Source organism: Scyliorhinus torazame, chromosome 7 (assembly GCF_047496885.1).
Source record: "Scyliorhinus torazame isolate Kashiwa2021f chromosome 7, sScyTor2.1, whole genome shotgun sequence".
Lineage (NCBI taxonomy): Eukaryota > Metazoa > Chordata > Chondrichthyes > Carcharhiniformes > Scyliorhinidae > Scyliorhinus > Scyliorhinus torazame.
Genome location: NC_092713.1, coordinates 181975686 through 181988038, shown reverse-complemented (window position 1 = coordinate 181988038; position 12353 = coordinate 181975686). Strand labels below are relative to the sequence as shown.

Sequence of the window (12353 nt, the reverse complement as noted above, 5' to 3'; positions counted from 1 at the left end):
GTGTAATTGATTGCGCATCAATTTAATCTGCTAGACTTAAGCTGGAAGGATGGATCTCCGAATCAAACCGGAGTGCCTTCAACTCAGCCCCCACGCGGAGAACTCAGCTGCAATTTTTAAACACAGGCTGGCGTGCTTTAAAGGCTACCTCGAGACGGCCGGAAGCACCCCCTCAGGAGAACAGAAAATGCATCTCCTGCGCTCAAGGGTCAGCCCTGGGATCTACCCCCTTATCGAGGAGGTGGAGAATTATGATGCCGCGATCGACCTGCTAGAAGGACATTATATCCGCCCTGTAAATCAGGTCTAAGCTCGTCACCTGCTTACGACTAGACGGCAAAGCCCCGCGGAATCGTTGGAAGATTTCTACCAGGTGCTACTGGTGCTGGGCCGAAACTGTGGCTGCCCGCAAGTTTTGGGGAACGAGCACACGGAACTTTTAATCAGGGATGCTTTCATAGCAGGTATGACCTCCTCAGATATCCGCCGAAGACTCCTAGAAAGGGACACTCTGGGACTCAGAGAGGCACGGGCCCTGGCAGGGTCCATGGATGTTGCCTACAAAAACGCGCAGTCCTATGCGCCCGACCACACAGCGGCCCCCTGGGCTGCGTGGCACCCCGCAGCGGCAGCCCCACAGACCTCCCCCCTGACCCTGCAGGCCTGTGCTGCGAGAGGGCCCGCTAACGCCGCCGGGCCCCGCTGTTTCTTCTGCGGGCTGGCGAATCATCCCTGCCCGCGCTGCCCGGCCCGCACCGCCACCTGCAAAAGGTGCGGCAAGAAGGGCCACTTCTTGCCGCGCCGTGGCCGCGGTCTCCAGCGACTCCGGACCGCCGCGGCAACCCCCCCTTCAGGCCCCGGCCGACCAGCGCTTACCACCATCCCGCCCTCAGGCCCCGACCGGCCAGCGCTCACCGCCATCCCGCTGTCTCCAGCGACTCCGAACCGCCGCGGCACCCCCCCTTCAGGCCCCGACCGGCCAACGCTCACCGCCACCTCCCTATCTCGCGCCGTGGCCGCGGTCTCCAGCGACTGTGGACCGCCGCGGCAACCCCCCTTCAGGCCCCGACCGGCCAGCGCTCACTGCCACCCCCCTATCCTAGGGCTACGTGCGACCCACGGGCGTGGCCATTTTGCCCCCCGGACACCACGCTGGACGGGTGGGCGCCGCCATTTTGTCCATCGCCGCCGCCATCTTGTTCATCCCCGGACACAATGTGCGACCCATGGGTGATGCCATCTTGGATGGGGCCCCAGGCCCCCAGCACGGCCGAATACACGCTGCCCAATCAGAACTCGCAACTGCTTTATCTGGCCTCGGTGACACTGGACCAAAGTCGACCCCGGACACTCGCAACGGCTACAACGACGGTCTTTATCAATGGCCATGAGACGTCTTGCCTCATTGACTCGGGGAGAACGGAAAGCTTTGTTCACCCCGACACAGTAAGGCGCTGTTCACTTGTAACCCACCCTGTAAACCAAATGATCTCCCTGGCCTCCGGGTGACACTCGGGGGAGATAAAGGGGTTCTGCCTAGCGAACCTCACTGTCCAAGGCAGGAAATCCGACAATTTCTGCCTGTATGTCCTGCCGCACCTCTGCGCACCTACCCTCCTGGGGCTGGACTTCCAATGCCATTTCCAAAGCCTGACTTTTAAATTTGGCGGCCCTATACCTCCCCTTACTGTCTGCGGCCTCGCGACCCTTAAGGTCAACCCGCCTTCCCTGTTTGCGAACCTCACCCAGGATCGCAAACCCGTCACTACCAGGAGCAGACGGTACAGTGCCCAGGACCGGACCTTCATCAGGTCAGAGGTCCAAAGGCTGCTGGGGGAAGGGGTGATCGAAGCGAGAACAGTCCCTGGAGAGCTCAAGTAGTGGTAAAAACCGGGGAGAAGCATAGGATGGTCATTGACTACAGCCAGACCATCAACAGGTTTACGCAGCTGGACGCGTACCCTCTCCCCCGTATAGCCAACCTGGTAAACAGGATCGCACAATACAAGTTTTTCTCCACGGTGGATCTCAAGTCCGCCTACCACCAGCTACCCCTCCGTAATAGTGACCGCAAATACGCTGCCTTCGAAGCAAATGGGCGGCTCTATCAATTTTTAAGAGTTCCCTTTGGTGTCACTAATGGGGTCTTAGTGTTCCAGCGAGAGATGGACCGAATGGTTGAGACCGGTACGGCTTACGCACAACGTTCCCGTATCTGGATCACGTCACCATCTGCGGCCATGACCAGCAGGACCACGACACCAACCTCCACAAATTTCTCCAGACCGCGAAAATCCTTAACCTGACATACAATAAGGATAAATGAGTGTTTAGCACCGACCGTCTAGCCATTCTAGGCCACGTAGTGCGTAATGGAGTTATAGGCCCTCACCCTGAACGCATGCGCCCCCTTATGGAGTTCCCCCTCCCTCACTGCCCCAAGGCCCTGAAGCGCTGCCTCGGGTTTTTCAGCTATTACGCACAGTGGGTCCCCAACTACGCAGACAAAGCCCGGCCCCTAGTCCAGTCCACAACCTTCCCCCTGTCGCCGGGGCCCGCCATGCCTTCAGCCGCATCAAAGCAGACATTGCAAAGGCCACGATGCGCGTCATCGATGAGTCCCTCCCCTTCCAGGTCGAGAGCGAAGGGTCCGACGTAGCTCTGGCGGCCACCTTCAACCAAGCGGGCAGACCCGTGGCTTTCTTCTCCCGCACTCTCCATGCTTCCGAAATTCGCCATTCCTCGGTCGAAAAAAAGGCACAAGCCATAGTAGAAGCTGTGAGACATTGGAGGCATTACCTGGCCGGCAGGAGATTCACTCTCCTCACGGACCAACGGTCGGTTGCCTTCATGTTCGATAATGCACAGCGGGGCAAGATTAAAAAAGACAAGATCTTGCAGTGGAGGAAAGAACTCTCCACCTTCAACTACGAGATCTTGTACCGTCCGGGGAAGCTAAATGAGCCTCCTGATGCCCTGTCCCGCGGCACTTGTGCCACTGCACAAGTGGACCGCCTCCGATCCCTCCACGAGGAACTCTGCCATCCGGGGGTCACTCGCTCTTTCCATTTTGTCTAGAACATAGAACATAGAAAATACAGCACAGAACAGGCCCTTCGGCCCACGATGTTGTGCCGAACCTTTGTCCTAGATTAATCATAGATTATCATTGAATTTACAGTGCAGAAGGAGGCCATTCGGCCCTTTGAGTCTGCACCAGCTCTTGGAAAGAGCACCCTACCCAAACTCAACACCTCCACCCAACACCAAGGGCAATTTGGACATTAAGGGCAATTTATCATTGGCCAATTCACCTAATCTTTGGACTGTGGGAGGAAACCGGAGCACCCGGAGGAAACCCACGCAGACACGGGGAGGACGTGCAGACTCCGCACAGACAATGACCCAAGCCGGAATCGAACCTGGGACCATGGATCTGTGAAGCAATTGTGCTATCCACAATGCTACCGTGCTGCCCTTAAGAACAAATAAATCTACACTATATCATTTTCCCGTAATCCATGTACCTATCCAACAGCTGCTTGAAGGTCCCTAATGTTTCCGACTCAACGACTTCCACAGGCAGTGCATTCCATGCCCCACTACTCTCTGGGTAAAGAACCTACCTCTGATATCCCTCCTATATCTTCCACCTTTCACCTTAAATTTATGTCCCCTTGTAATGGTGTGTTCCACCTGGGGAAAAAGTATCTGACTGTCTACTCTATCTATTCCCCTGATCATCTTATAAACCTCTATCAAGTCGCCCCTCATCCTTCTCCGCTCTAATGAGAAAAGGCCTAGCACCCTCAACCTTTCCTCGTAAGACCTACTCTCCATTCCAGGCAACATCCTGGTAAATCTTCTTTGCACCTTTTCCAGAGCTTCCACATCCTTCTTAAAATGAGGCGACCAGAACTGTACACAGTACTCCAAATGTGGCCTTATACAGCTGCATCATCACCTCAGGGCTCTTAAATTCAATCCCTCTGTTAATGAACGCGAGCACACCATAGGCCTTCTTCACAGCTCTATCCACTTGAGTGGCAACTTTCAAAGATGTATGAACATAGACCCCAAGGTCTCTCTGCTCCTCCACAATGCCAAGAACTCTACCGTTAACCCTGTATTCCGCATTCATATTTGTCCTTCCAAAATGGACAACCTCACACTTTTCAGGGTTAAACTCCATCTGCCACTTCTCAGCCCAGCTCTGCATCCTATCTATGTCTCTTTGCAGCCGACAACAGCCTTCCTTACTATCCACAACTCCACCAATCTTCGTATCGTCTGCAAATTTACTGACCCACCCTTCAACTCCCTCATCCAAGTCATTAATGAAAATCACAAACAGCAGAGGATCCAGAACTGATCCCTGCGGTACACCACTGGTAACTGGGATCCAGGCTGAATATTTGCCATCCACCACCACTCTCTGACTTCTATCGGTTAGCCAGTTCGTTATCCAACTGGCCAAATTTCCCACTATCCCATGCCTCCTTACTTTGTGCAGAAGCCTACCATGGGGAACTTTATCAAATGCCTTACTAAAATCCATGTACACTACATCCACTGCTTTACCTTCATCCACATGCTTGGTCACCTCCTCAAAGAATTCAATAAGATTTGTAAGGCAAGACCTACCCCTCACAAATCCGTGCTGACTATCCCTAATCAAGCAGTGTCTTTCCAGATGCTCAGAAATCCTATCCTTCAGTACCCTTTCCATTACTTTGCCTACCACCGAAGTAAGACTAACTGGCCTATAATTCCCAGGGTTATCCCTAGTTCCTTTTTTGAACAGGGGCACGACATTCACCACTCTCCAATCCCCTGGTACCACCCCTGTAGACAGTGAGGACGAAAAGATAATTGCCAACGGCTCTGCAATTTCATCTCTTGCTTCCCATAGAATCCTTGGAAATATCCCGTCAGGCCCGGGGGACTTGTCTATCCTCAAGTTTTTCAAAATGCCCAACACATCTTCCTTCCTAACAAGTATTTCCTCGAGCTTACCAATCTGTTTCACACTGTCCTCTCCAACAATATCGCCCCTCTCATTTGTAAATACAGAAGAAAAGTACTCATTCAAGACCTCTCCTATCTCTTCAGACTCAATACACAATCTCCCGCTACTGTCCTTGATCGGACCTACCCTCGCTCTAGTCATTCTCATATTTCTCACATATGTGTAAAAGGCCTTGGGGTTTTCCTTGATCCTACCCGCCAAAGATTGTTCATGCCCTCTCTTAGCTCTCCTAATCCCTTTCTTCAGTTCCCTCCTGGCTATCTTGTATCCCTCCAATGCCCTGTCTGAACCTTGTTTCCTCAGCCTTACATAAGTCACCTTTTTTCTCTTAACAAGACATTCAACCTCTCTTGTCAACCATGGTTCCCTCACTCGACCATCTCTTCCCTGCCTGACAGGGACATACATATCAAGGACACGTAGCACCTGTTCCTTGAACAAGTTCCACATTTCACTTGTGTCCTTCCCTGACAGCCTATGTTCCCAACTTATGCACTTCAATTCTTGTCTGACAACATCGTATTTACCCTTCCCCCAATTGTAAACCTTGCCCTGTTGCACGTACCTATCCCTCTCCATTACTAAAGTGAAAGTCACAGAATTGTGGTCACTATCTCCAAAATGCTCCCCCACTAACAAATCTATCACTTGCCCTGGTTCATTACCCAGTACTAAATCCAATATTGCCCCTCCTCTGGTTGGACAATCTACATACTGTGTTAGAAAAGCTTCCTGGACACACTGCACAAACACCACCCCATCCAAACTATTTGATCTAAAGAGTTTCCACTCAATATTTGGGAAGTTAAAGTCGCCCATGACTACTACCCTATGACTTCTGCACCTTTCCAAAATCTGTTTCCCAATCTGTTCCTCCACATCTCTGCTACTATTGGGGGGCCTATAGAAAACTCCTAACAAGGTGACTGCTCCTTTCCTATTTCTGACTTCAACCCATACTACCTCAATAGGGTGATACTCCTCGAACTGCCTTTCTGCAGCTGTTATACTATCTCTAATTAATAATGCCAACCCCCCACCTCTTTTACCACCCTCCCTAATCTTATTGAAACATCTATAACCAGGGACCTCCAACAACCATTTCTGCCCCTCTTCTAACCAAGTTTCCGTGATGGCCACCACATCGTAGTCCCAAGTACCGATCCATGCCTTAAGTTCACCCACCTTATTCCTGATGCTTCTTGCGTTGAAGTATACACACTTCAACCCATCTCCGTGCCTGCAAATACTCTCCTTTGTCAGTGTTCCTTTCCCCACTGCCTCATTACATGCTTTGGCGTCCTGAATATCGGCTACCTTAGTTGCTGGACTACAAATCCGGTTCCCATTCCCCTGCCAAATTAGTTTAAACCCTCCCGAAGAGTACTAGCAAACCTCCCTCCCAGGATATTGGTGCCCCTCTGGTTCAGATGCAACCCGTCCTGCTTGTACAGGTCCCACCTTCCCCAGAATGCGCTCCAATTATCCAAATACCTGAAGCCCTCCCTCCTACACCATTCCTGCAGCCACGTGTTCAACTGCACTCTCTCCCTATTCCTAGCCTCGCTATCACGTGGCACCGGCAACAAACCAGAGGTGACAACTCTGTCTGTCCTGGCTTTCAACTTCCAGCCTAACTCCCTAAACTTGTTTATTACCTCCACACCCCTTTTCCTACCTATGTCGTTGGTACCAATGTGCACCACGACTTCTGGCTGCTCCCCCTCCCCCTTAAGGATCCTGAAGACACGATCCGAGACATCCCTGGCCCTGGCACCCGGGAGGCAACATACCTTCCGGGAGTCTCGCTCGCGACCACAGAATCTCCTATCTATTCCCCTAACCATTGAATCTCCTACAACTATTGCTTTTCTATTCTCCCCCCTTCCCTTCTGAGCCCCAGAGCCAGACTCAGTGCCAGAGACCTGGCCGCTAGGGCCTTCCCCCGGCAGGTCATCCCCCCCAACAGCATCCAAAACGGTATACTTGTTTTGAAGGGGAACGGCCACGAGGGATCCCTGCACTGTCTGCCTGTTTGTTTTTTTCCCCCTGACTGTAACCCAGCTATTCTTGTCCTGTACCTTGGGTGTGGCTACCTCACTCCCTCTGCCTCCCGGATGATCCGAAGTTCATCCAGCTTCAGCTCCAGTTCCCTAACACGGTCTTTGAGGAGCTGAAGTTGGGTGCACTTCCCGCAGGTATAGTCAGTGGGGACACCGGTGGTATCCCTCACCACCCACATCCTACAGGAGGAGCATGTAACTGGAAGACCCGCAACCTGCCCTACTCCATCGAGGAAGTCAGGTCAGTCACCAGGGACTGCCAAATCTGCTCGGAGTGCAAACAGCACTTCTATCGGCCAGAGAGGGCACACCTGATAAAGGCTTCCCGTCCCTTTGAACGCCTCAGCATGGATTTCAAAGGCCCCCTCCCCTCCACCTACCGCAACACGTATTTTCTGAACGTGATTGACGAACACTCCCGGTTCCCCTTCGCCATCTCCTGCCCAGACATGACCACAACCACCGTCATCAAGGCCCTCCAGGGTATCTTTACACTGTTCGGTTTCCCCGCGTACATACACAGTGATAGGGGGTCCTCCTTTATGAGCGACGAACTGCGTCAATTCCTGCTCAGCAAGGACATCGCCTCGAGCAGGACGACCAGTTACAACCCCCGAGGAAACGGGCAGGTAGAGAGGGAGAACGGAACGGTCTGGAAGACCGTTCTACTGGCCCTACGGTCCAGGAACCTCCCAGTCTCCCGCTGGCAAGAAGTCCTCCCGGTGGCCCTCCACGCCATCAGGTCGCTGCTCTGTACTACCACAAATCAGACACCTCATGAACGTCTCCTTGTTTTCCCCAGGAAGTCCTCCTCCTGGACCTCGCTCCCAACCTGGCTAGCGACTCCCGGACCCATCCTGCTTCGGAAGCACGTGCGGGCGCATAAGGTGGACCCGTTGGTCGAGAGGGTCCACCTGCTGCACGCTAACCTCCAGAACGCCTACGTGGCGTTCCCTGACGGCCGGCAAGATACAGTCTCCCTTCGGGACCTGGCGCCCGCCGGAACCCCACGCGCACCTGAACCATTGCCCCCACCCCCACCCCCACCCCCCCACAGCACCTCACTAGAGGGTCAGTACTCCCGCCGCTCTTGCCTAGGCCCGACCACCCACCGACGCCCCCTTCAGGCAGCCCCCTGTCAACCTTTTGCCCCAACAGCGCCACCTAGGGGTGACGAAGCTGCCAGGGAGGACAAAACCACGCTCCCGGAGTCGCAACCACCAGGACCCACACCAGCATCACCACCGAGGCCCAGACACTCTAGAAGGACGACCAGGCGACCTGATCGACTGATTGCTTCACTGTGAACACTTGTAAATTTCCTCGACACCACGGTGCCTCCATACCTGGTCATACCATAATAAAGGCGGCTGTTACCACTGGCCACCACCCCCGCCGGACTCTTTTTTAACAGGGGGTGAATGTGGTAGTGCCAGGTATTGCGGCACCCAAGAGGCTGATGACCATTGGTCAGACCCAGGAGTCTACCATTGGCTGTTATACATAGCTCCGCCCTGACAGGCGGGGTAAAAGAAACGGTGCCGTCCCAGCAGCCTCCACTTTCTGTATCAAAGCTGCTGGGGAAGAGTTCTAGTAGATTAAAGCCTTCAGTTATGAATCACTTTGTCTTGAGTGTAATTGATTGCGCATCAAGTTTACACTGGGGGACCTTTTACTCTCAGACTAGCATATAGCTATGCACTCTCAGGTAAGTGTACAGCTCTTTATTTTTTGCAGGAAACTGGGGAGAGAAATGGCAGCATTTTATGCCGGCGTGGGGACATAGCCCCATTTTTGGAGAATCCAGCCTGTGGTCTTTTACGTCAGGAAACTGGCGTCAAAAGGCCACAGATTCCCTGTTTTTCTGGGGGCTAGCAGACAGCTGCCGTAGAGCTGGCAGCTCTAGTTGCCGGTACGAGATAGGATCCCCCACACCTCCGGGTCATGGGCCATGTCGTGCTCCATGGCGGACTCAGCCTGCGGACCTGGACCGCTGAAATAGTGCACTGCATCGGCCATCGGCCGCCCGTACACATTGCCCTCGCCCCCCCCCTGCCTGTCGATCAGCCCTCCCCCGACTGTGGCAGCCCTGGACTGAGTCCACAGCCGCCACACGAGCAGCACGGACGGTGGAACCACACGAGTCCCACGCTGTCGGGAATTAGACCGATCGGGTACGGAGCATCGCAGGGCGGGCTTCAGTCAATGGCCTGAGGCTGTGGATACTTGGCACAAGTACACCGATTTTCAGGGGGCGAGAATTGCGAAACCTGCGCCGGTCCCGATTTCATGCGCCAAAACAGATTCACTGCCCCGTCACCGAATGCGATTTTGCGTCGGGGGGGGGGGGGGGGGGGGGGGGGGGGGGTGGAGAATTCAGCCCAGTGACTGATTTTCCCTATGGGAGTCTTACTCTCAGTGACTGAGTTGACACTATGGGAGTCTTACTCTCAGTGACTGAGTTGACACTATGGGAGTCTTACTCTCAGTGACTGATTTTCCCTATGGGAGTCTTACTCTCAGTGACTGAGTTGACACTATGGGAGTCTTACTCTCAGTGACTGATTTTCCCTATGGGAGTCTTACTCTCAGTGACTGATTTTCCCTATGGGAGTCTTACTCTCAGTGACTGATTTTCCCTATGGGAGTCTTACTCTCAGTGACTGAGTTGACACTATGGGAGTCTTACTCTCAGTGACTGATTTTCCCTATGGGAGTCTTACTCTCAGTGACTGATTTTCCCTATGGGAGTCTTACTCTCAGTGACTGATTTTCCCTATGGGAGTCTTACTCTCAGTGACTGAGTTGACACTATGGGAGTCTTACTCTCAGTGACTGATTTTCCCTATGGGAGTCTCACTCTCAGTGACTGATTTTCCCTATGGGAGTCTTACTCTCAGTGACTGATTTTCCCTATGGGAGTCTTACTCTCAGTGACTGATTTTCCCTATGGGAGTCTTACTCTCAGTGACTGATTTTCCCTATGGGAGTCTTACTCTCAGTGACTGATTTTCCCTATGGGAGTCTTACTCTCAGTGACTGATTTTCCCTATGGGAGTCTCACTCTCAGTGACTGATTTTCCTATGGGAGTCTTACTCTCAGTGACTGATTTTCCCTATGGGAGTCTTACTCTCAGTGACTGATTTTCCCTATGGGAGTCTTACTCTCAGTGACTGATTTTCCCTATGGGAGTCTTACTCTCAGTGACTGATTTTCCCTATGGGAGTCTTACTCTCAGTGACTGATTTTCCCTATGGGAGCTTACTCTCAGTGACTGATTTCCCTATGGGAGTCTTACTCTCAGTGACTGATTTTCCCTATGGGAGTCTTACTCTCAGTGACTGATTTTCCCTATTGGGAGTCTCACTCTCAGTGACTGATTTTCCCTATGGGAGTCTTACTCTCAGTGACTGATTTTCCTATGGGAGTCTTACTCTCAGTGACTGAGTTGACACTCAGTGTCTTACTCTCAGTGATTGAGTTCACATTGGGGGAGTTTTATTCTCAGACTGACTTTACATTGAGGATTTTACTCAGAAACTGAGTTCACACTGGGGGAGATTTACTCTCAAACTGAGTTTACAATAGGGGAGCTTTACTCTCAGACTGATTTCATACTGGGAGAATTCAACTCTCAGACTGAGTTTTATGTGACTTTATTTTAAATTTTCTCTGGACGTGGAGCCTGAGGCCTCGGTTGCCGAGGAAACGGAGACGCCGATTTCAAAATGTTACTCGAATCCCGGCAGGTGATTGAAGAGGCGCCAAACATCCACCTCTCTCCCTCACCCGTCCCCGCCTCTTCACTCACTCACACTCCCCCTCAAAACAACACCCACCTCGGGCTGAGCTGCGCCATCTTCTCAATCGGGGGGGGGGGGAGGGGTAACTAGCGGGAAGGGGGAGGGGAACCAGCAAGGGGAGGGAGGGGGAGGGGGGGAACCAGCAAGGGGAGGGGGAGGGGGGGAACCACAAGGGGAGGGGGAGGGGGGGAACCAGCAAGGGGAGGGGGAGGGGGAGGGGGGAACCAGCAAGGGAGGGGGAGGGGGGGAACCAGCAAGGGGAGGGGAGGGGGAGGGGGGGAACCAGCAAGGGGAGGGGGAGGGGGGGAACCAGCAAAGGGGGGGGGGGGGGGGAGAGAGGTGAACCAGCAAAGGGGGGGAGAGGGGGGAACCAGCAAAGGGGGGGGGAGAGAGGGGGAGGGGGGGGGAAGAGAGAGGGGAGGGGGGGAAGAGAGAGGGGGAGGGGGGGGGGAAGAGAGAGGGGGAGGGGGGGGGGAAGAGAGAGGGGGAGGGGGGGGGAAGAGAGAGGGGGAGGGGGGGGGAAGAGAGAGGGGGAGGGGGGGGGGAAGAGAGAGGGGGAGGGGGGGGGAAGAGAGAGGGGGAGGGGGGGGGGAAGAGAGAGGGGGAGGGGGGGAAGAGAGAGGGGGAGGGGGGGGGGAAGAGAGAGGGGGAGGGGGGGGGAAGAGAGAGGGAGAGGGGGAGGGGGGGGGGAAGAGAGAGGGAGAGGGGGAGGGGGGGGGGAAGAGAGAGGGGGAGGGGGGGGGGAAGAGAGAGGGGGAGGGGGGGGGGGAAGAGAGAGGGGGAGGGGGGGGGAAGAGAGAGGGGGAGGGGGGGGGGGAAGAGAGGGGGGAGGGGGGGGGAAGAGAGAGGGGGAGGGGGGGGAAGAGAGAGGGGGAGGGGGGGGGGGAAGAGAGAGGGGGAGGGGGGGGGAAGAGAGAGGGGGAGGGGGGGGGAAGAGAGAGGGGGAGGGGGGGGGAAGAGAGAGGGGAGGGGGGGGGGGAAGAGAGAGGGGGAGGGGGGGGAAGAGAGAGGGGGAGGGGGGGGAAGAGAGAGGGGGAGGGGGGGGGAAGAGAGGGGGGAGGGGGGGGGGGGAAGAGAGAGGGGGAGGGGGGGGAAGAGAGAGGGGGAGGGGGGGAAGAAGAGTGGGGGAGGGGGGGGGGAAGGTGGGAGGGGGGGGGTGGAGAGAGGGGGGAGGGGGGGGGGAAGAGGGAGGGGGGGGGAAGAGAGAGGGGGGAGGGGGGGGGGGGAAGAGAGAGGGGGAGGGGGGGGGAAGAGAGAGGGGGGTGGGGGGGGGGGAAGAGAGAGGGGGAGGGGGGGGGAAGAGAGAGGGGGAGGGGGGGGGGGGAAGAGGAGGGGGGAGGGGGGGAAGAGGAGAGGGGGAGGGGGGGGGAAGGGGGAGGGGGGGGGGAAGAGGGAGGGGGGGGGGGGAAGAGAGAGGGGGGAGGGGGGGGGGGGGAAGAGAGAGGGGGAGGGGGGGG

General features: G+C 55.2%; 1 protein-coding gene across 1 annotated transcript in view; it reads right to left on the bottom strand.

Moving 5' to 3' along the window:
- LOC140427373 (kazal-type serine protease inhibitor domain-containing protein 1-like) overlaps window positions 1-12353 on the bottom strand; it is an 87427-nt gene that overhangs the window by 15993 nt on the left and 59081 nt on the right. The gene's annotated exons all lie outside the window — the stretch shown is intronic.